The 22889-nt window shown below is 47.9% G+C and overlaps 1 protein-coding gene across 1 annotated transcript in view; it reads left to right on the plus strand.

Moving 5' to 3' along the window:
• The window catches only part of NACC2 (NACC family member 2), a 38317-nt gene that overhangs the window by 3107 nt on the left and 12321 nt on the right, over positions 1-22889 (plus strand).

Consider the following 22889-nt stretch of genomic DNA (forward strand, 5'->3'; position numbering starts at 1 on the left):
CTCTCTGGACAGGTGAAAATGACTGTGGGCCTTGGGGGACCAGGGACCTACCCAAGGGCTCGCAGGGCACCGTGCAGCCCCGGCTGGCCCCTCGCCTGCTTGAGGCCTCAGTGGCCCCGTCAGTGAGCTTGCCCCCTCAGATCCATCTCTGTCACCTTTGACCTCCGCCCTTTGCCCCTCCCATGTGCTTTTGCCTCGAGGCCAGAGTGTCCTTGGAGCCTCCCAGTCGTGGCCAGCACTCCGGGGCTGCTCAGAAAGTGCCTCCTGAGTGCAACGAGTGCGTCCCGCTCTTGTTTTGGAAGGGCTCCCGCCTTTGGGATCATAAAGCTGGCACACCCTGACTTGAGACGCCTGGTGCTGCCTGTAAACTGCCCCACGGCCCCCAGAGAGGGTTCAGGATTTGTGGGTGGAGAGTCCCACCATCGGGGCCCCGGGTTGTGTCCCCCTCTGCCTTCCACGTTCCCCTGAAGACTGGCTGTGTGTCTAGCCTGCCGCCTGGCCTGATTTGCATGCGGGGCCCGAGTCCAGTGACTGGCTGGCCGGAAGCTTGGTGCCCGTGGGGAGTGACCGCCCAGGAGCACTTCGGAGACTCTCTCCTCCCCTGAGACTGCCCGTGCCCTCACGCCCCGACGGGGCCAACGCTGTCCGCTCCCCCTCCGCCCTGCCCGCCGCCTTCCATTCCTCCACCTCCAGGCAGGCAGGTCCATCGGTCCTGGGGGGACAGGGACGGGGAGCCGGGAGCACCGGCCAACTCAGGCCCTTGGGACAGCCGGTCCCCAGCGGCCGAGGATGGGGTGGCTGGGTCTCGGCTCTGGTCTGGCCCACCTGGGCCCCTCCCGGGGCCTCTTTCAGAGCTGCAGGGGTGGCGGTGCCCTGGACAGCTCCCGTGGGCTCGGGTGTCGTCTTCCCTGGAGTGCAGTACTTTATTTGAACACGTTTTTGTCATGTTTGTGTGAGTTCTGCAGGATGCTAGCACACAGACCGCCTCTATCTGGACAGGGTTTTCCTCTTCATGGTGGAGAGTAGGGCTTGGTGTTCCTGACCCCAGGAAACCCACAGGCTCAGGCTCCCTCTGCCCACTCCTGCCCCAGCAGTCCCCAGGCAGTGCCCAGAGGGAGCTGGGGTGGCTCCCAAGCCCCTTCCCCGGGATGTGCAGCCTCTAATGACCGCCCCCCACCACCACAAATGCTGGCAGCAGGACAGGGCTCAGCGGAGGGGTCAGGGCCAAACCTGTGAGGGCCCAGGGCGGGCTGCCTGCCTGTGGTCCTTGGAGGGGCGATGCCAAACCAGGAGGGGGCCTGGTACAGCTGCCTCCCCAGGGTCTTCCCCGCTCAGTCCACCCCGCCGTGCAGCCTCAGGCATTGACGAGTCGGAGACAGGGAGAGACGGGACAGGGTGCTGAGGGTGGTGCTGGTGTGCGGGCAGGGCGGTAGCTCGTCTGGGGGCACCTGCTGCTCTGGGTGCACAAGCCTGGCCGTCTCCTGTGATCTGGGATTTTCCAAGAGGGCCAGCGACAGTGGCTGTGGACAGCCCGGGGAGGGCTTGGGAGACCGAGCTGCCCCACGGCCTTGACTGTGCCGGGGCCCTCTCCCCAGCCACATGCCAAGACCACATGCCAAGTCCTCCGGGGTGGGTGCGGCTCAGCAAGTCCTGTGTGCCTGTGTCCTGCGGCCCCTGGAGCCCCTTACCCCAGGCCCCTGGGGGTGTTGAAGGTGGACAGGGTGGTGATGGCAAGCTGGGAGACTGGAGGGACAGTGGGCCTGGGACCGGCCCTGCCTCCAGCTGACCTGCGAGGCTCCGGACTGGGTGTTCTCCTCGATGAGCCCATAAGTGGGGCAGGGAGGGTGGGGGTGTGATTTCTTGGTTAAAATCTAGGTTATCGGCAGTGACGTGGCTGGCATCGCTGGGTGTCGGGCTCACTGGGAAGAGGGTTGTGGGGGAGGGTCCACGGGGGCCCGACAGGCAGAGAGGGCCCGTCCCCAGTGGCAGGCTGCTCCTTGGGTGCTGGCTTCCTGGACCCCAGGCTCCCGCTGCGCACTGGCCGAGTCTGGGTGGGCGATGTCCTCACACCCCCCACGGGCCGCTCGATAGCCAGATGCCCCTCTCCTGGCATCCGGACAAAGGCAGGCAGGGCTCCAAGCTGGTGGAATCTGGAGTGTTCAAAGGTGAACTCTTGGGGCTTTCGGGCTCTCTGGAGTCCCTTCTCCCTTCTGGCCAAGGGAGAGGGTGGTCTGAGTGACCTTCAGGGGTCTTCTGACCAGCACCCTGCATGCAGGGCCGTGAAGGAGCCAGAGACCGAAGCCCCAGCCTCAGCCCCATGAAGAGCTACTGGCAGCCCCTGCTCGCTGGGCCCCCTGCTTGTAGAAGTCGAGGAATGGAGCGTTACAGATGAGCAAATGCATCTCAGTTCTCCAGCAGCCCCCTCTGGGTTCCTGTTCCCAGCCCGTGTGTCTCCTCCATCCTGGGCAGGTCCTGCACCGCTGTCTATCAGGGAGATGCCCTGGTTGGTTCATCCACATCCCCATCGGGGGACACAGAGAGGTGGGGGATGAGCCACAGATGGGGACCCAGGCCGCCCTGGGCCCCTCCCCTGTTCTCTGCGGTCTGGCCACCTTCTGGCCTGCAGGCCCACCCCACCCTCACTGCGCAGGTATTGGGTCAGCAGGCAGGGGTGCTCCCTGTGGGCATTGAGACCCGGGTGCCTGGGTATTTATGCACCGGCCACATGCTTCCACGTTAACCCTTTCCCTGGCGGGGACTGCCTCAGGGTGTCCTGCAGATGCGTGTGGACGCTGCTGGTGGGCCAGTGTGGCTCTGCTTCTCCTCCGGGTCTGCCTGCCATCCCCATACCTGGACACAGGGTGGACATGGCGGTGCTCAGGAGCGGGTGCTGGCTCACGGCTCCATGTCTGTTCCCAGGTTCTGAAGGTCAGCACGGCCGCTAACCCATCTTACGGCTGAGGGGGCCAAGCCTGCGATATCCACCTCTCTACACAGAGGGGCCTCCCTCCAGCAGGACCCCCCGGCTGCCTGGTGATCACTGCTCCCACCCCCAGCTCAGAGCCCACGGGCGCTCGCTTGGGGGTCCCCACTGAGAAGGGAGAGACGGGTTGGTTCTGCAGGCCCCTTGCCGAGCCCCCACACTGCCTCCTGGCCTGGGGGCGGGGTATCACCCCATGAAAGTGCAGCAAAAGCCCCAGCCTGTCTAGGGTGGGGGGCCCTGCCCGGGTCAGGGGGTCCTCTCTCTTTTGAGGTAACATCCTGTCAGCTCAGGTGAGAGAGGGGCCAGCACCAGATGGCTGTCCCATTGTGCGCCCCAAAGGCTGCCCCAAGGGCCGGCCAGCACTCCAGTGTCATCTGAGACTGGCCCCCAAAGGCTGCCCCGAGGGCCAGCCAGCACCCCGGTGTCATCTGGGACTGGCCCCCAAAGGCTGCCCTGAGGGCCGGCCGCCACTCCAGTGTCATCTGGGACTGGCCCCCAAAGGCTGCCCCGAGGGCCAGCCAGCACCCCGGTGTCATCTGGGACTGGCCCCCAAAGGCTGCCCTGAGGGCCGGCCGCCACTCCAGTGTCATCTGGGACTGGCCCCCAAAGGCTGCCCCGAGGGCCGGCCACCACCCCCAGTATCATCTGACACTGGCCCCCAAAGGCTGCCTCGAGGGCCGGCCACCACCCCAGTGTCATCTGGGACTGGCCCCTGAGGGCTTCCAGGGGTGGCCTCCCCGGCCCCCTGCAGTGTCCCGTTTAACCCTCACCACCCAATGCCCTGAGATTTCTTCTTAAACCAGTTTTATTGAGATGTGACTTATTTACCCCAGTGACACAGGTATGAAATGTACCCATTTGAGATCTGCTGTGGGGCCGTTAGCACAGTCAGAGAGGACGTGTCCGTCAGTCTGGGGACGCTCACACCTCTTTGCGGGTACTGCACCCCCCCGCCAGCTGCAGGCAGCCTGGGATCTGTTTTCTGTCCTCTGGAGACGTTTGTCTGTCACCTAACCCGTCAAGCTGTCCGCACTCCAGTCTAGATGTAGCATCAGCAGAAAGACTCTGAGACTGCCTTACCCTTTCCACCTTCTGTTTATGTTAAGTGTTTACACAAAATAAAACGTGCCAGTTTCCAGCGTACAGATGATGAGGCTGGTCACTGTGATTCGACAAGCAGCACAGTCAAGCTTATGCGACAGTTTGCTCCCCTCTAAGTTGACCCAGATCGCCCCTACCCCAGCCCCGCCACCACACACTAGCTTCCGGTCACCGTCGCTGCTGCGCAAGGGGGATCGCACAGAACGGAGTCTCTTACTCTTGACTTCTTTCACTTACTGCGTGTTGAGATCCATTCATCCCTGTGGTTCCGAGTGTGGGTGCCTGGGCCTCGTAGCTGCTGGGTCGTTCTCCCACGCCATGGACCTGCCACCAATGGCGGTTGTGTGCGGCTTTTCTCATCACGCTGCCGTGGACGTCCTTGTATAAGTGGGACTACGTTTTTGTCCGTCTGTTGAAATGGTTGGGTTTTCTCGTTAATTTATTGATGTGGTGTATTGCATCAGTTAGTTTTTAAATGTTGAACCACCCTTGTATTCCTGGGATAAACCCCACTTGGTCGTTCAGTCAGTCAGTCAGTTCAGTCGCTCAGTCGTGTCCGACTCTTCGCGACCCCATGAATCGCAGCACGCCAGGCCTCCCTGTCCATCACCAACTCCCGGACTTCACTCAGACTCACGTCCATCGAGTCAGTGATGCCATCCAGCCATCTCATCCTCTGTCGTCCCCTTATCCTCCTGCCCCAATCCCTCCCAGCATCAGAGTCTTTTCCAATGAGTCAACTCTTCGCATGAGGTGGCCAAAGTACTGGAGTTTCAGCTTTAGCATCATTCCTTCCAAAGAAATCCCAGGGCTGATCTCCTTCAGAATGGACTGGTTGGATCTCCTTGCTGTCCAAGGGGCTCTCAAGAGTCTTCTCCAACACCACAGTTCAAAAGCATCAATTCTTCGGCTCTCAGCTTTCTTCACAGTCCAACTCTCACATCCATACGTGACCACAGGAAAAACCATAGCCTTGACTAGACGAACCTCTGTTGGTGAAGTAATGTCTCTGCTTTTGAATATGCTATCTAGGTTGGTCATAACTTTCCTTCCAAGGAGTAAGCGTCTTTTAATTTCATGGCTGCAGTCACCATCTGCAGTGATTTTGGAACCCCAAAAATGAAGTCTGACACTGTTTCCACTGTTTCCCCATCTATTTCCCATGAAGTGATGGGACCAGATGCCATGATCTTCGTTTTCTGAATGTTGAGTTTTAAGCCAACTTTTTCACTCTCCTCTTTCACCTTCGTCAAGAGGCTTTTTAGTTCTTCTTCACTTTCTGCCATAAGGGTGGTGTCATCTGCATATCTGAAATTATTGATATTTTATGTGTTATCATTTTGTATATTGCTGTATTTAATTTGCTAGTACTTTCTTAAGGAATTTTGCATTTATGAAGGCTAATTATCCGTAGTCTGCCTGTAGTGTCTTTGCTGGTTTTGTAGGATGATACACTAAGGTCCTTTCTCGTTTATTTTCTGTAAGAGTTTAAGTTTGACGTTATTTCTGTCCTAAGCGCTCTTTCCCCAGTGAACCCACTTGGGCCTGCAGTTTTCATACTCAGCTGGTAAAGAATCTGCCTGCAATGCAGGAGACCCTGCTTCGATTGCTGGGTTGGGAAGATCCCCTGGAGAAGGGAAAGGCCACCCACTCCAGTATCCTGGCCTGGAGAATTCCATGGACTGTATAGTCCATGGGGTTGCAAAGAGTTGAACGAACACCACTGAGCAACTTTTACTTTCACTTCACTTCTGTTAGTTGAGGTATAGAACCATCCAGATTTCTCTTTCATCCCCTTCAAGCCACAGTAATTTGTATCTTTCATGGAACTTATCCATTTCTGATCTGTGTAAATGTTAAAATAGCCACGCCAGACCTCTTATGTTTAGTCCCACTGCTGGCTCTTTTCATCTTTTTCCTGTTAATCTGTTGTTGTTGTTCAGTTGCTAAGTCATATCCGACTCTTTAAGACCCCATGGACTGCAGCACGCCAGGCTTCCCTTTCCTTCACTATCTCAGTAACTCAGTGAGACTATGAACCACGCCATGCAGGACCACCCGAGGCGGACAGGTCATGGTGGAGAGTTCTGACAAAGTGTGGACCACTGGAGAAGAGAATGGCAAACCACTTCTGTATTCTTGCCTTGAGAGCCCCATGAACAGGATGAAAAGGCAACAAGACAGGACACTGTTAATCTCCCTGTGTCTTACTCGTTTCACGTGGGCAGCACACGGCTGTGGTGGCAGTTGTCCAGTCGCTGAGTCGTGTCTGGGTGTGACCCTGTGCACACCAGCCCTTCCTGTCCTTCATTTTCTCCCAGAGTTTGCTCACTCATGTCTGTTGGTCAGTGACGCCATTTAACCGTCTCATCCTCTGCCACCCCCTTCTCCTCTTGCCTTCAATCTTTCCCAGAATCAGGATCTTTTCAAGTGAGTTGGTTCTTCACATCAGGTGGCCAAAGTATTGAAACTTCAGCTTCAGCATCAGTCCTTCCAATAAATACTCAAGGTTGATCTCCTTTAGGATTGACTGGTTTGATCGTACAGTCCAGGGGACTCTCAAGAGTCTTCTCCAACACCACAGTTCAAAAGCATCAATTCTTTGGCACTCAGCTTTCTTTATAGTCCAGCTTTCGCATCTACACATGATTACTAGAAAAACCGTAGCTTTGACTAGATGGACCTTTGTTGGCAAAGTAATGTCTCTGCTTTTTAATATGCTGTCTAGATTTGTGATAGCTTTTCTTCCAAGGGGCAAGTGTCTTTTAATTTCATGGCTGCAGTCATCATCTGCAGTGATTTTGGAGCCACGAAAATAAAATCTGCCACTGCTTCCTCTTTTTCCGCTTCTACTTGACATGAAGTGATGGGACTGGATGGCATTGTTTTAGTTTTTCTAATGTTGACTTTCAAGCCAGCTTTTTCACTCTTCTCTTGCCTCCTCCTCAAGAGGCTCTTTAGTTCCTCTTCACTTGCTGCCCTTAGAGTGGTATCATCTACACATCTGAGGTTGTTGATATTTCTCCTGGCAATCTTGATTCCAGCTTGTGATTCACCAGCCCAGTTATTTCACATGATATACGAACACACGGTTGAGATCTGCTTTTTTATCCAGTCTTAGCATCTTTTATTGGGAGTCTTTAGACCATTTACATTTAATGTAATTTTCAAGGGGGTTAAGGTCAGATCTGTTATCTCATTAGTTTTTTATTAGTCATATTTTCTTTTCTCCTCTTTTCACCACTTCCTGATGGAATTTTCCCAGAGTTCCTCTTTAGCTCTACCGCTAGGTGCCGTCAGCTTCCACTCCCACCATGCTTTGTTGTGTAGAGCTGATGCACAGATCTTTGACTTATCCCATCAACCTTCTCAGGTATATTGTCCCCTCCCATGGAACTCAGCCTGTCAGTGTCTTTCTACCTGCTCTAGTTCTTTGGGAAATTGTAAAATATTTTACTTCTTCATAGGCGGTTTTGAATCTTGTGCTCAGTCGTGTCTGACTCTTTGCGCCCTTTTGGACTGTAGCCTGCCAGGCTCCTCTGTCCATGGGATTTTTCAGGTCAGAGTACTGAAGTGGGTTGCCATGCCCTCCTCCAGGGGATCTTGCTGACCTAAGAATCGAACCCTAGTCTCCTGTGTCTCCTGTACTGCAGGCGAATTCTTTACCTGCTGAGCCATCAGGGAAGCTTTATTAATGTTACTGTTTTTACTTGAAATCACCAGTTGTGTTTTTTCCTACTTTTAGTCACTTTTACAATTTAGAGTAGAATTTCTTCTCTTGGGCACATTATTCTCTGAGTTTAAATAAATGCATATAGTCATGGGATCACCTCCATAATCAAGACCCAGAGCAGTGTCCCTCACACATATCCTTATCCCTGTGAGGCCCCCATTGTAGTCTTTTCTTCCTCTCCCCCAACTCCTGCAGCCTCTGGTCTGGTTTTGTCCCATCAGTAGAATCACACAGTGTGTGGTGTTCTGAGTCAGAACGCATTTGAGATTCATTCTTTTTGTGTGCGTTCTTGGTTGATTTGTTTTTTGACTGCTGAGTAGTACTCCCACAGTGGGTTTAACATCTTACAGAAAGAAGAATGAACTTTTTGGCAAATGAACTTTTTGCCAACCCAATATTTGCCAGTCGAAGGGCCTGTGGTTTTTTTTATAGTTTTTAGTGGTTATGAACTGAGCTGCTGCAAACGTGCAAAAAAGAAAAAGGTTTTTGCACACACTTCAGTTTTCAGTTCTATTTGGTAAATTAGCCTAGCAGTAAGGTCATAGGTGGTATGGTAAGACGTGTTTAACTTTGTAAGAAACTGCCCGAACACTTGTCTGGAATCGTTCTGTCTCTTTGCGTCACGGCCAGCAGAGCAAGAGCTCCTGTTGCTCCATGTTCTCATCAGCACTTGGCTTTGTCTTGTCTTTTTTTTAAGTCGTCCTCAAGGTCTGTGGTGGTGTCTCCCTGCAGGTTTAATTTGTATTTCTCTAATGTCTAATGATGTGGAATATCGATTGTGTATTTGTTTGCCATCTGTATACCCATGCCTTTTTGAGTCTTTGTCCTCTTTTTATTGGGTGGTTGGAATATTGAGTATCGTTGATATTGTGTATTCTATATACCTTCCAGAGGAAAATCCTCTGTTGGATATGTGATTTCTAAACATTTTCCACCAGACTGTAGTTTGTCTTTTCTTCCTCTTAATAATGTCTTTCTTAGACATTTAAAATTTTTGATGAGGTTTAAGTGGTTAATCATTTATCTTACAGATCATGCTTTTGGTGTTGCATTTGAGTCTTTACCTAACAAAATTATAAAAAATGTTCCCGCTATGGTTTCTCCTAGATGTTTTATGGCTTTGGGTTTTACATTTAGTCTGTGGCCCATTTTGAGTTAATTGTTGTATAAAGTCAGAGATACGGTCAAGGTTCTGAATATTTTTCTCATGTGGATGTCTCATTTACTTTTGAAGAAATTTAAAATATGAAAAAACTATTATATTTGCCCACATGTTTACCTTGTCCAGTTCTTGACACTTGATACAGATTGGTTTCTATCTGGTGTCATTTTCCTTCTGCTTAAAGAATTTCCTTTAACATTTCTTACAGTCCCAGTGATGGACTAGTGATGAATCCCAAAAAATTACAAGGAGGTTTTTATATCAGCTTTTTAAAAATCTGCCTTATTGAAGTATGATTTATATATACAGTGAAATTAACTTTCCCTATACAATGGTCACCTTTGTTTTTAAAGGGTATTTTTGCTGGATATAGAATTCTAGGTTGACTATTACTTTCTGCTTTCTGTAGACATTCTCTTGTTTTCTGAAATGCATTTTCCGCCCCCTCAGGAAATCAAAGTCATTTTTCTCTGTGTGTCTCTTTACAAGTTGTGTCTTTTCTTTTTAGGCTGCTTTTATCTCTGCTTACAGTTTGTTGGGCTTTTTGGGCACGTGCACTTATACCATAATTCCTTCAATTATCTTGTGCCCCTCCCCGCATAACTCCAATTAAACATGCTTTTGCCTCTGAGATCCCTAGGCTTTGTTTATTTATTAGCGTAGAGCCTTTTTTCTCTTTAGGCTTTAGATGGAGGGGTTTCCATTGCTATTTCCTCGTGGTCACTGATCTTTTTCGTGGTTCCATTTTGTTCTTATTTGTATGTTACATTTCTCCCCTCATGAGTTTGGGCTTTGACATTTTAAAACTATTTTCTGATGGTGTTTCTAGCTGGTTTAAAGTCTTTGCCTGTTAATGCCCTCCTCTTTGTCATTTCTTAGTCTGTTTCTGCCTACCGATTTTTCTCCTCCTTAGGATCTCCTTTCTGTGGTTTGTTTTTCTTTCTTTCTTTTTTAATTTGGCTGTGCTGGGTCTTAGGTGCGGCATGCATCTAGTTCCCGGAAGAGATCGAACCTGGTCGCCCTGCATTGGGAGTGTGCGGCCTTAGTCTCTGGACCACCAGGCAAGTCCCTTTTTTGTGATTCTTCGTGTATCTGTTAGTTTTGTAACAGATGCTGGACATCGTGAATGTTGAGCACTGGCAGGCAATCTGTTGTCCCGAATCTCTTATAGTGAAGTGGAATTTCCATAATGAGTGATGAGTTTGAGCACTTGTTCATACTTTGAGCAGTTTGGCCGTCTTCCTTTGTGAAGTGAAGTGAAGTCGCTCAGTCGTGTCTGACTCTCTGCGACCCCAGGGACTGTGGCCTACTACGCTCCTCCGTCCATGAGATTTTCCAGGCAAGAGGACTGGAGTAGGTTGCCATTTCCTTCTCCAGAGGATCTTCCTGACCCAGGGATCGAAGCCAGGTCTCCCACACTGTAGGCAGACACTATACCATCTGAGCCACCAGGGAAGTCCTTCCTTTGTGAAGTGCCCATTTAAACCTTTCCCACATGTTTGTAGAGCGAGTTGTCTGTTCTTTTCTCACAGCTTCTCAGGAGCTCTGTCTACTTGGGATAGGCCTCTTTTGTCAGTTTAAAAGTTTTAAATAGCTTCTCCCTCCCGCTCTACAATTTGTCATCTTCTTAATATAATTTTGATGTAGTAAGCTTATTAATTTTTTTTCTTTTTCAATGGCAATTTTTTTTTTCAATGGCAATTTTGATATCATGTTTAAAGAAGTCTTCCTTTACCTCATGGTCATTGTGATATTCTCTATGTACCCTTAATTTTTTTTTTTTCTGATTTGAAATCATTTTAAATTTAACAGAGATATTTCAAGAAAAATACAAAGAACTCCTGTATACATTTTCCTCAGACTCATTACCTGGTAAGAATTTGCCATATTTGCTTTATGATTCTTCTTCGCTTTTTCATTTCAGTTCAGTCACTCAGTCCTGTCCGACTCTTTGCAACTCCATGGACTGCAGAATGCCAGGCTTCCTTATCCATCACCAACTCCCAGAGCTTGCTCAAACTCATGTCCATTGAGTTGGTGATGCCATCCAACCATCTCATTCTCTGTCACCCCCTTCTCCTCTTGCCTTCAATCTTTCCCAGCATCAGGGTCTTTTCCATTGAGTCCATTTTTCACATCAGGTGGCCAAAGTATTGGAGCTTCAGCTTCAGCATCAGTCCTTCCAATGAATATTCAGAACTGATTTCCTTTAAGATGGACTAGTTGGATCTCCTTGCAGTCCAAGGGACTCTCAAAAGTTTTCTCCAACAAAGCAGTTCAAAAGCATCAGTTCTTCAGCGCTCAGCTTTATTTATGGTCCAACTCTCACATCCATTCATGACCACTGGAAAAACCATAACTTTGACTAGACGGACATTTGTTGGCAAAGTAATGTCTCTACTTTTTAATATGCTATCTAGATTTGTTATAGCTTTTCTTCCAAGGAGCAAACAGCTTTTAATTTCATAGCTGCACTCACCATCTGCAGTGATTTTGGAGCCCAAGAAAAGAAAGTCTGTCACTGTTTCCACTATTTCCCCATCTATTTGTCATGAAGTGATGGGACCGGATGCCATGATCTTAGTTTTCTGAATGTTGAGTTTTAAGCCAACTTTTTCACTCTCCTCTTTCACTTTCATCAAGAGGCTCTTTAGTTCTTCTACATTTTCTTCCATAAGAGTGGTGTATCTGTATATCTGAGTATTGATATTTCTCCCATCAATCTTGATTCCAGCTTGTGCTTCATCCAGCCCGGCATTTCTCATAATGTATTCTACATATAAGTTAAATAAGCATGGTGACGATATATAGCCTTGACAATACTCCCTTCCCAATTTGGAACCAGTCCATTATTCCATGTCTGGTTCTAACTATTGTTTCTTGACCTGCATACAGATTTCTCATGAGGCAGGTAAGGTGGTCTGATATTCCCATGTCTTTCAGAATGTTCCGCAGTTTGTTGTGATCCACACAGTCAAAGGCTTTGGTGTAGTCATTAAAGCAGAGTTAGATGTTTTTTTCTTGGAGAAGGCAATGGCACCTCACTCCAGTACTCTTGCCTGGAAAATCCCATGGATGGAGGAGCCTGGTAGGCTGTGGTCCATGGGGTCGCTGGGAGTCGGACACGACTGAGCGACTTCACTTTCACTTTTCACTTTTATGTACTGGAGAAGGAAATAGCAACCCACTCCAGTGTTCTTGCCTGGATAATCCCAGGGACGGTGGAGCCTGGTGGGCTGCCGTCTATGGGGTTGCACAGAGTCGGACACAACTGAAGCGACTTAGCAGCAGCAACAGCAGCAGCAGATGTTTTTCTGGAACTCTCTTGCTTTTTTGATGATCCAGTGGATGTTGGCAATTTGATCTCTGGTTCTTCTGCCTTTTCTAAATCCAGCTTGAACATCTGGAAATTCTTGGTTCACGTACTGTTGAAGCCTTGCTTGGAGAATTTTCAGCATTACTTTTCTAGCGTGTGAGATACTCCAGGAGTTGGTAATGGACAGGGAGGCCTGGCGTGCTGTGGTCCATGGGGTCACAAAGAGTCAGACATGACTGAGCGACTGAACTGGACTGAACTGAACTAAACTGAGTTGAGTGCAATTGTACAGTAGTTTGAACATTCTTTGGCATTGCCTTTCTTTGGGGTTGGAATGAAAACTGACCTTTTCCAGTCCTATGGCCACTGCTGAGTTTTCCAAACTTGCTGGCATATTGAGTGCAAAACTTTCACAGCATCATCTTTTAGGATCTGAAATAGCTCAACTAGAATTCCATCACCTCCACTAGCTTTGTTCGTAGTGATGCTTCCTAAGGCCCACTTGACTTCATATTCCAGGATGTCTGGTTCTGGGTGAGTGATCACACCATCGTGATTATCTGGGTCGTGAAGATCTTTTTTGTACAGTTCTTCTCTGTATTCTTGCCACCTCTTCTTAATAGCTTCTGCTTCTATTAGATCCATACCATTTCTGTCCTTTATCAAGCCCATCTTGCATGAAAAGTTCCCTTGGTATCTCTAATTTTCTTGATGAAACCTCTAGTCTTTCCCATTCTATTGTTTTCCTCTATTTCTTTGCATTGATCACTGAGGAAGACTTTCTTAGCTATTCTTTGGAACTCTGCATTCAGATGGTTATATCTTTCCTTTTCTCCTTTGCCTTTAGCTTCTCTTCTTTTCTCAGCTATTTGTAAGGCCTCCTCAGACAACCATTTTGCCTTTTTGCATTTCTTTTTCTTGGGGATGGTCTTGATCACTGCCTCCTGTACAGTGTCAAGAACTTCCATCCATAGTTCTTCAGGCGCTCTGTCTATCAGATCTAGTCCCTTGAATCTATTTGTCACTTCCACTGTATAATTGTAAGGGATTTGATTTAGGTCATACCTGAATGGTCTAGTGGTTTTCCCTGTTTTCTTCAATTTAAGTCTGCCTTTGGCAATAAGGAGTTCATGATCTGAGCCACAGTCAGCTCCTGGTCTTGTTTTTGCTGACTGCATAGAGCTTCTCCATCTTTGGCTGCAAAGAATATAATCAGTCTGATTTCAGTGTCGACCATCTGGTGATGTCCATGTGTAGAGTCTTCTCTTGTGTTGTTGGAAGAGGGTGTTTGCTATGACCAGTGCGTTCTCTTGGCAAAACTCTATTAGCCTTTGCCCTGCTTCATTCTGTACTCCAAGGCCAAACTTGCCTGTTACTCCAGGTATCTCTTGACTTCCTGCTTTTGCATTCCAGTCCCCTATAATGAAAAGGACATCTTTTTCAGTGTTAGTTCTAGAAGGTCTTGTAGGTCTTCATAGAACCATTCAGCTTGAGCTTCTTAGGTATTAGTGGTCCGGGCATAGACTTGGATTACTGTGATAATTGAGTGGTTTGCCTTGGAAATGAACAGAGCTCATTCTGTCATTTTTGAGGTTGCACCAAAGTACTGCATTTTGGACTCTTTTGTTGACTGTGATGGCCACTCCATTTCTTCTAAGGGAATCTTGCCCACAGTAGTAGATATGATGGTCATCTGAATTAGATTCTCCTGTTCTGGTCCATTTTAGCTCACTGATTCCTAAAATGTCAATGTTCACTCTTGCCATCTCCTGTTTGACCACTTCCAGTTTGCCTTGATTCACGGACCTGACATTCCAGGTTCCTGTGCAGTATTGTTCTTTGCAGCGTTGGACTTTACTCCCATCACCGGTCCCATCCGCAGCTGGGCATTGCTTTTGCGTTGGCCCCATCTCTTCATTCTTCCTGGAGTGAATTCTCCGCTCTTCTCCAGTAGCCTGTTGGGCACCTGCTGACCTGGGGGGTCATCTTTCAGTGTCGTTTTTGCCTTTTCATCCTGTTCATGTTTCACTTTTTGTGTGTAGTTGTTTTTCTTTTTTTTTTTTCCTGAACTATTTCAGAACAGTTGAAGATCCTATGCTCTTTTACTTCAAAATACTGAGTGTTGTTTATCCAGGGGATATTCTCTTGCATAAACACAACACAATGTTCAAAACTCAGGAAATTCAATTTTGACATGGCGCTGCTATGTAATCAACTGTCCATGCTAAGTCAGTTGTCTCAACATTGTAGTATATCTGGAATTGTGTGTTTTTTTAATGTGGGTGACATGGGGCTGAAGATTTACTTTTTTCTCATATGACTTTCCAGCCGATCTACCACTTTCTATTGAGAAGACCACCTTTTCCACACCAATGCGACAGTTCCCCTGTATTGACCCTAGATGTCTGTAAAATGTACGAATTCTCTCTGAGCTTGGGTCTGTTCCATCTGTCTCTGCCAGCCCCCAGTCTCCTGATGTCTATACAGTGTAAATCTTCCAGGTTTTTGCTCCTTACTGCTGCCTTGCTTTGGCTCTTTTTTGCATTTGTTTATCCTTTCAGGACCAGTTTCTCAAATGTCACACAATTCCTCTTGGAAGCTGGTGGATTTCATTGACCTTCCAGATTAGTCTAAGGTGAACCGCTGTCTATAAGATTGGGTGCATCCCTCCATTTATCTTACTCTTTTTCCATTTTTCTTGGGAATATTTTGTAGTTTTCCAGTCCATCTTTCATTAGATTTATTCCTAGAAATTCATTTTTTTGGTCTTAATCCACATGGTATTTAAGTCTCTCTCTCTCTCTTTTTCATTATTTGTTACTAGTATCTAGAAACAAATTGGTTTTTAAAAAAAAAAAATCTGGCCACCTAGCTAAATTCACTTATTTATTCTAACAGTTTGCTTGCAGATTCTTTTGGATTTTCTCTGTGTACAGTCATGTCATCTGCTAAAAATGACCACTTTATTTATTTATTCCTGTTCTTCCCCTTTTAATTTTCTTTCTTGCCTGACTGTACTGGCCAGGTTTTCTCATTCATTCTTGTCTCCTTTCCAAACTCTGGAGAAGCTATCAATATTTCATCTTTAAGTAGGATATTTGCTCAAGGCTTTTGTGTGTGTATGATACAGTTTATCAGATGAAGGAAGTTTTCTTTCTTAGGTTGAGTATTTTTTTTTCATAAATAAGTGTTATATTTGAACAAAAGCTTTTTCAGACTTCCCTGGTGGCCCAGTTATTGAGACTCTGTGCTTCTGCTGCAGGGGATGCAGGTTCGATTCATGGTCTGGGAACTAAGATCCCATGTGCTGTGCAGCATGGCCAAAAAAAAAAGATTTAAAAAGCCTTTTCTTTAAATATTGAAATAGTCATATAGTTTTCCTCTTCTGCTTTGTTAATGTTATAACTTGCTTTTGAATATTAAAAGACCTTGTGTTCCTGGAATAAGTTCAACCTTGTGACGTAGGATCCTTTTTTATTACCCCTGGATTCAAGTGCCTAATATTTTTGCCCTTTTGAGAGAGGTTTTCTAGAGCTGGGACACCCTCATCAGTGTTCATTTCCTAGAAGGAGGCTGCAGGTAGGAGAGACAGGTGAGATGTCAGGTGTCTGCTGCTGTTGCTGCTAAGTCGCTTCAGTCGTGTCTGACTCTGTGCGACCCCATAGACGGCAGCCTACCAGGCTCTGCTGTCCCTGGGATTCTCCAGGCAAGAACACTGGAGTGGATTGCCTTTTCCTTTTCCAGTGCGTGAAAGTGAAGTCACTCAGTCATGTCCGACTCCTCGTGACCCCATGGACTGCAGCCCATCAGGCTCCTCCATCCATGGGATTTTCCAAGCAAGAGTACTGGAGTGGGGTGCCATTGCCTTTTCCAACAGGTGTCTGGCAGTTGCTAAATCAAGGAAGCCACCCCTCTCCAGCCAAACTCTGCGCGTGGAGCCCCTGGCTCTGTAGAGAGTGCCCCCTGCCCCTTACAGTTGTCCAGAGCTCCAGCCTAGAGCATTGCGAATCCTGTTAAATGCATACCCCCCCCCACCCACACACAGCACAAGCACTGTGGGTGCTGGGGTGTGTGTGTGTGTGTGTGTGCACGTGCGCACACGCGTGCTCAGTTGCTTCAGACTCTGTGTGACCCCATGAACCATAGCCCTCCAGTCTCCTCTGTCTATGGGATTCTCCAGGCAAGAATACTGCAGTAGGTTGCCATGCCGTCCTCCAGGGGCTCTTCCTGACCCAGGGATTGAACCCCTGTCTCTTGCATTGCAGGTGGATTTTTTTTTACCATCTGAGCCACCTGGGAAGCCCTGGTGCCAGTACAGGTTCCTCAAAGCCACCTCAGGGGAGGCGAGAGTTTGGACCCAGTGCCTGGGTCGCCAGCCATGTGGGACAAGCCCATGCTTTTCATATGGGTCATATTTCCTTTAGGAGTTTTGTAACATATGGACAAGAGAGGGGGCCCTCTAATTTTCCTTTAAGGTCACGTTTCCCTTTTTGCTGGCAGAATCATCTGGCCTCATAAAATGAATTGAGAATCACCCCCGCCCCTTTTATAAAATGACCTGGCAGAGTCTGTATAAGATTAGCTGACTTCCTTCTTAAATATTTGAAGTAATACACAGGTGAAGCCATGCAGGCCAAGAGTTTTTGCCGGATGATGTTTTTCAGATTTATATTTACTAGGTCCCGGTTCAGATTTCTGTCTCTTCTTGTGTCAGTGTTGGTTAAGTTACATTTCTCTAGAAGCTTATGGGCCTCAGCTAATTTTCAAATTTATTGGCATGAATCTACTACTAATACCCTCTTAAAATCTTCCTAATGTTTGTGGAAGAAAGTGGCAAACTATGACACAGAGAGTTCTGCCCCCTGGCTCGTGTGGGCGCCGCCCCCACACGAAGGATGCTGTTTATAGTTTCGAAAAGTTTGGAAGGAAAACAGGGGGAAACAAAGAAGGGTGTGCAACAGAACGCAGCCTAAAGACTGACCCTATGACCCTTTGCAGTAAGTCTGCCAACCTCCATTCTATAGAATCTGCTGTGTCATGTTCATACAACAGTAGCATTTAATATTGTTAATGAGGGTCTTTTCACCTCATTATCCTTCATTTAGGCTTGCTGGGGATTTTCCAACATATTAGTCATGAAAAAAAATTTGTGAGTCATTTTTTAAAAGTCTTTATTGAATGCGTGGCAGTACTGCTGCCGTTTTATGCTCTGGGTTTTTGGCCCCAAGGCATGTGGGATCTTGTGCCTCAAGCAGGGATCAAACCTGTACCCCTGCACTGGATGCTAAGTCTTAACCCCTGGATCTCCAGGAAAGTTCCGACGCACTAGTCTTTTCAAAGAGCCAACTTTTGGCTTTTTCTCTCTTATGTATACGGTTGACCTGCCAACTGCACGGGTCCACTTATATATAGGTTTTTTGCAATAAATGCAGTACTTGTAAATAAATATGCATTTCTTTTCCACACTGTCTTTCCTTTTTTGATGTCTTGGACCACTGACATGTTGATACCTGCCGTGCTTCGTGTCATGTAGGACAGTATTAGTGTAGGTGCTGACAGGTGATTCACCTTGCAAACAGACAGCGGAAACAAGGACATCAGTAAATACAGCCCAGTACTGTAAATATATTCTCTTCCTTACGGTTTTGTTAATAACATTTTCTTTTCTTTAGCTGACTTTAAGAATACAGTATAAATATATATAACATGCAAAATCTGTGTGAACTGACTACATATGTAAGGCTTCTGGTCAACAGTAAATTATTAGTAGTTAGGTTTCGGGGAGACAAAAGTTTTACGTAGATTTGCAACTACTCAGGGGGGTGGGTGCCCCAACCCTCACATTGTATAAGGGTCAACTGTGCTTTTATATATATATATATATATATATATATAAACATATATAATTATATATAATATATGTAATTGTATATAAAATTTTAATTTATTATATATGAAAAAAAATTATATGTGTTTTTATATATTCAATTATTAATTTTAAATTAAATATATATATTTAATTTCAGTTTATTTCTACTTTCTCTGAGTTAACCTGCTATTCTTTCTCGAGTTTTTGTGGTCAGTTGATTTCTCAGCCTTTTCAAAGATACTCGCTCAAGGACTATCCATTTCCTGCTCATCATGGCTTCATTCTACCCAACACATTTTGATATGTTGTTATTTCCATTATTATTCAGTTAAAAATAATTTTCAGTGCTTTTGTGGTTGTTTTCCCTTGACCCTTGGGTTATCTAAGGGTGTTATGTGGGTTTAAAATTTCAAACCTGTTTTGGATTTCTGGTCATCCTCTCGTCGTAATCTCTGGTTTGTTGTTTCCCGCGGTCTCAGAGCCGCCTCCACGCGCTCCATTGCGCTGGCATCTGCTGAGACTCACTCTGTACCCTGGGACACGTTCTACGTGCGCTGGAGAAAACTGCCTTGTTCAGCCTGATAAACTGCACCGACAATGACATCGAGTCTTGCGCAGGCTTTCTGACGTGCTGTTTTCTTCTTACACTGGTTGGCTCCCCAGAGGGGGTGTTCGCGTCTCCAGGTGTACGGTAGATGCGCCATTTCCCCTTGCAGCTCTGCCAGTTGTTGTGAAGTTGTGATCTGGGCCCTGCTCTATCTTTTCACTGGCTTGTTTTATCTTCTTGGCGAGCTGGTCTTCTTGGAAATATCCCACGGCACCAGGAAGGGCTCTTGCTTTGAAGTCTGCATGGGCCTACGTCAGCGGAGCTGTCCCGCGCCCTTCTCTTTGATGTTCACCTGCTGCATCTTGTCCCCAACCTTTTGCTTTCAGACTTTCCTTGTCCTTTTGTGTAAGAGCGTCTCCTATTTTTGTTTGTTTGTTTACACAGTCTTTAACAATTCTTCATTGGAGTGTTTAGTCCACCTACATTTCATGAACTACTGGTATTTGGGGGTTTCATCTACTTTTTTCCCCCTGATCTACTGTGGCTTCTCCATTTTTCCTCTTTCTTTCAGGCTAATCAAGTACTTTAATCTGTTTATTTGTTTTTCTATGCCTGTTTTAAATTTGCCTACTGGTCTCTTGAGGGCTTCCCTGGTGGCTCAGTGTAAAGAATCTTCCTGCCAATGCAGGAAACAGAGGTATGATCCCTGGGTCGGAAAGATCCCCTGGAGAAGGAAATGACTACCCACTCCAGTATTCTGCCTGGAGAATGCCCGTGGACACAGGCGTCTGGTGGGCTGCAGTCCATGCATGCGTGCTCAGCCGTGTCCGACTCTTTGCAACCCTGTGAACTGTAGCCTGCCAGGCTCCTCTGTCCATGGGATTCTCCAGGCAAGAATACTGGAGTGGGTTGCCATTTCCTCTTTCAAGGGACTTTCCCAACCCTGGGATTCAACCCATAGCTCCTGTCACATGTCCTGCATTGGCAGGTGGTTCTTTACCACTGAGCCACCTGGGAAGTGCCATCACTTCATGGCAAATAGATGGGGAAACAATGGAAACAGTGACAGACTTTATTTCTTGGGCTCCAGAATCACTGCAGATGGTGCCTGCAGCCATGAAATTAAAAGATGCTTGCTCCTTGGAAGAAAAGCTGTGACCAACCTAGACAGCATATTAAAAGGCAGAGACATTACTTTGTTGACAAAGGTATGTCTGATCAAAGCTATGGTTTTTCCAGTGGTCATGTATGGATGTGAGAGTTGGACCATAAAGAAATCTGAGCGCTGAAGAATTGATGCTTTTGAACTGTGGTGTTGGAGAAAACTCTTGAGAGTCCCTTGGACTACAAGGAGATCAAACCAGTCAATCCTAGAGGAAATCAGTCCTGAATATTCATTGGGAGGACTGATGCCGAAGCTGAAGCTCCAATACTTTGGCCACTTGATGTAAAGAACTGACTCACTGGAAAAGACCCTGATGCTGGGAAAGATTGAGGGTAGAAGGAGAAGGAGACTACAGAGGATGAGATGGTTGGATGGCATCACTGACTCGATGGATCTGAGTTTGAGTAAGCTCCGGGAGTTGGTGATGGACAGGGAAGCCTGGCGTGCTGCAGTCCATGGTCAGACACAATTGAGCGACTGAACTGAACTGAACATCTGGGAAGTCCTTAGAGATCAGCAGACAAACTGCAGCCCACGGGGTCACAAAGAGTGAGGTGCAACTTAGCACGTAAACAACAGCTGGTCTCTTAAGGCTTGGAGGTCGTCTTAACTCCCAGCCTTCCTTCAGGGACCTTCCCCCTCGCTGCCTGCCAAGACCGCCACGACTTTAGCCCCCTTTCTGTCCCCCTGTCATCCTGGGTAGGGGTGAGAGCCTTTGCGTGTTTTTAGCTGCAGCCTTTGTCATCGTTGTTTTAAACACCTGTGTTTATACTTATCTGCACATTTATTTTTTCCGTGTCTTCCTGTGTTACCCTCTGTCTGGGATCAGTTTTTCGTTGTTGTTGTTTAACGTGGACTGTTTTTAAAGTCTTTGTTGAATCTGTTACAACAGTGCTTCAGTTCTGTGTTTTGGATTTCCGACTGTGAGGCACGTGAGATCCCAGGTCCCCTGCCAGGGATTGAACCCCCCGCTGCCTGCCCTGGAGGGTGAAGTCAACCACGGGACCCCTGGGGAAGTCCCTGGGGTCACTGTCTTGTCGTGACTGCATGTCTTTGATCAGCTCGGAATCCTCGGTCACGACAGCGCCCCACGTGCACCCACGCTCCTGCCGGGGCTCCCAGGGCACGAGTGTTGTGCGCTCACTGCGTCCTGCGAATTCCCCGTAAGCTCTGTTCTGTTTCACGACTTTTCTTTTTTCTTCTGCAGCTTCCGTCTGGATGTTTTGGACTGAGTTATTTTCCGGTTCACCAATCTTCTCATCTGCTCTGTTTAATTTACTCCTGAACCAATCATCTTCCTAGCATTTGATTTTTTTTACTGATTCTAGTTTTCTGGTGAAATTCTGCGTCTTGTACATTCCTTGCACACATGAAGAGAGGTTATTTGAAAGACAGACTCTGCCTATATTCTGTTCCAGATCGCCTGTGGGTCCGATCGAATGTCTTTTTGTGGATGGTGAGTTTTTTCTTAATCTCTCATTTCTGACTGCGCTGGGTCTTTGTCGCTGCTCGTCGGCTTCCTCTAGGTGCAGTGGTGGCTTCTCGGGGCTTCAGTGGTTATAGCCCTGCAGCGTGCGGGATCTTCTCGGATCAGGGATTGAACCTGTGTCCCCTGCGTTGGCAGGCGGGATCTTAACCACTGGACCACCGTGAAGTCCCCCTGGTGATTTTTTTATTGAACGCTTCATGACGTGTGAATACATTTTGGAAGCTCTAAGCAGAGCTGCTCCTCACAGGGTCTGGGACCTGTCTTTAGAGGCCTTCACGAGAGACCCTCGGGTTTGTCAGGAAGTGGTGTGACCTGCTGGAGTAAGTCCGGTGGGGCGCTCCTGGCCGCCCTGCTCGTGGGCCCCGGCTGTTCCCGGGTCTTGGTGAAGTCCTTGGTGTCCCCCGAGCACCGCCTCCTCTGCAGGCCCTCACACCCGATGCTTGTCTAGCTCACGTGGGACACCACATTCCTGACTTAAGTTGTTTTTCTGTTTCTTGGCAATGGCTTTTCTGCCTCTGGTTCTGCACGCGTGCTACTTAGCGGTCGGCAGATACACCGAAGAGAACTTGGGAAGCTGCGTCCAGGTGCCGGCTCCCTGGCCAGGACCCCCGGAGTCTCTGCGGGCTCTCGACCCCTCTGTCTGTCTGCCCGGCCCCTAGCTGCTGGCCCCTCTCCTTGGGCTTGCTGCTCCCAGCGGTCACCCCCCACCCCACCCTGTGGGACAGCCACTATTCTCCGTCCGATTTGTAATGTGTTAGTTTCAGGCGTGCAGCTGAGTGGTTCGTTACGCAACACGCGGGTGTCTGTTCTTTTTCAAATGCTTTTCCCGTTTCAGCTCATTACAGAATACTGAGTTGAGTTCCCTCTCCTATGTAGTAGGTCCTTGTGGTTTATGTTTTATATATAGAACCGTATATATGTTGATCCCAAATGCCTAATTTATCCCTCCCTTCCCTTCCCCTTTCTAACCATAAGCTTGTTTTCTGTGTCTGTGAGTCTGTTAATGTGTGTCTGTAAGTCCATTTGTGTGGGTTTTTGAGATTCTGCGTATAAATGATGTCATCTGATACCTGTCTTTGTCTGCCTTACTTAGTATGACCATCTCTACCGGTCTGCTTCCCCTGTGTCCTTTTTTTTGGCCGTGCTGTGCGGCATGCAGAATCTTAGTTCCCAATCAGGGATCGAACCCGGGCGCCCAGCATCGGGAGCCACTGGACCGCTGGGGAAGCGCCTGTGCGTGCTTTATTAGAGTGCAGAACGATCGTGCGGTGGAAAGCCACCCACCCTCATGGCCCCTCGCCTCCCACTCTGGTCCCCAGCAGCGTCCCCGGTCGGCCTGGCATCCACGGGCGGGCAGCGGGCCTGCGAGCGTCTCTTAAGTCAGCACTGGACGGAAGGATGGGGGACAGAAGAGGCACACGGTCAGAGTGGCGATGGGAGAAGCTGCTGGGCTCTCTCTGGGGGATGGGAGGCCAGACAGGCGACTGGTGGGGTCTCCCAGGGCCAGACTCGGACACAGGAGGC

The sequence above is a fragment of the Bos mutus genome, chromosome 11 (assembly GCF_027580195.1).
Source record: "Bos mutus isolate GX-2022 chromosome 11, NWIPB_WYAK_1.1, whole genome shotgun sequence".
In the NCBI taxonomy this organism is placed as follows: domain Eukaryota; kingdom Metazoa; phylum Chordata; class Mammalia; order Artiodactyla; family Bovidae; genus Bos; species Bos mutus.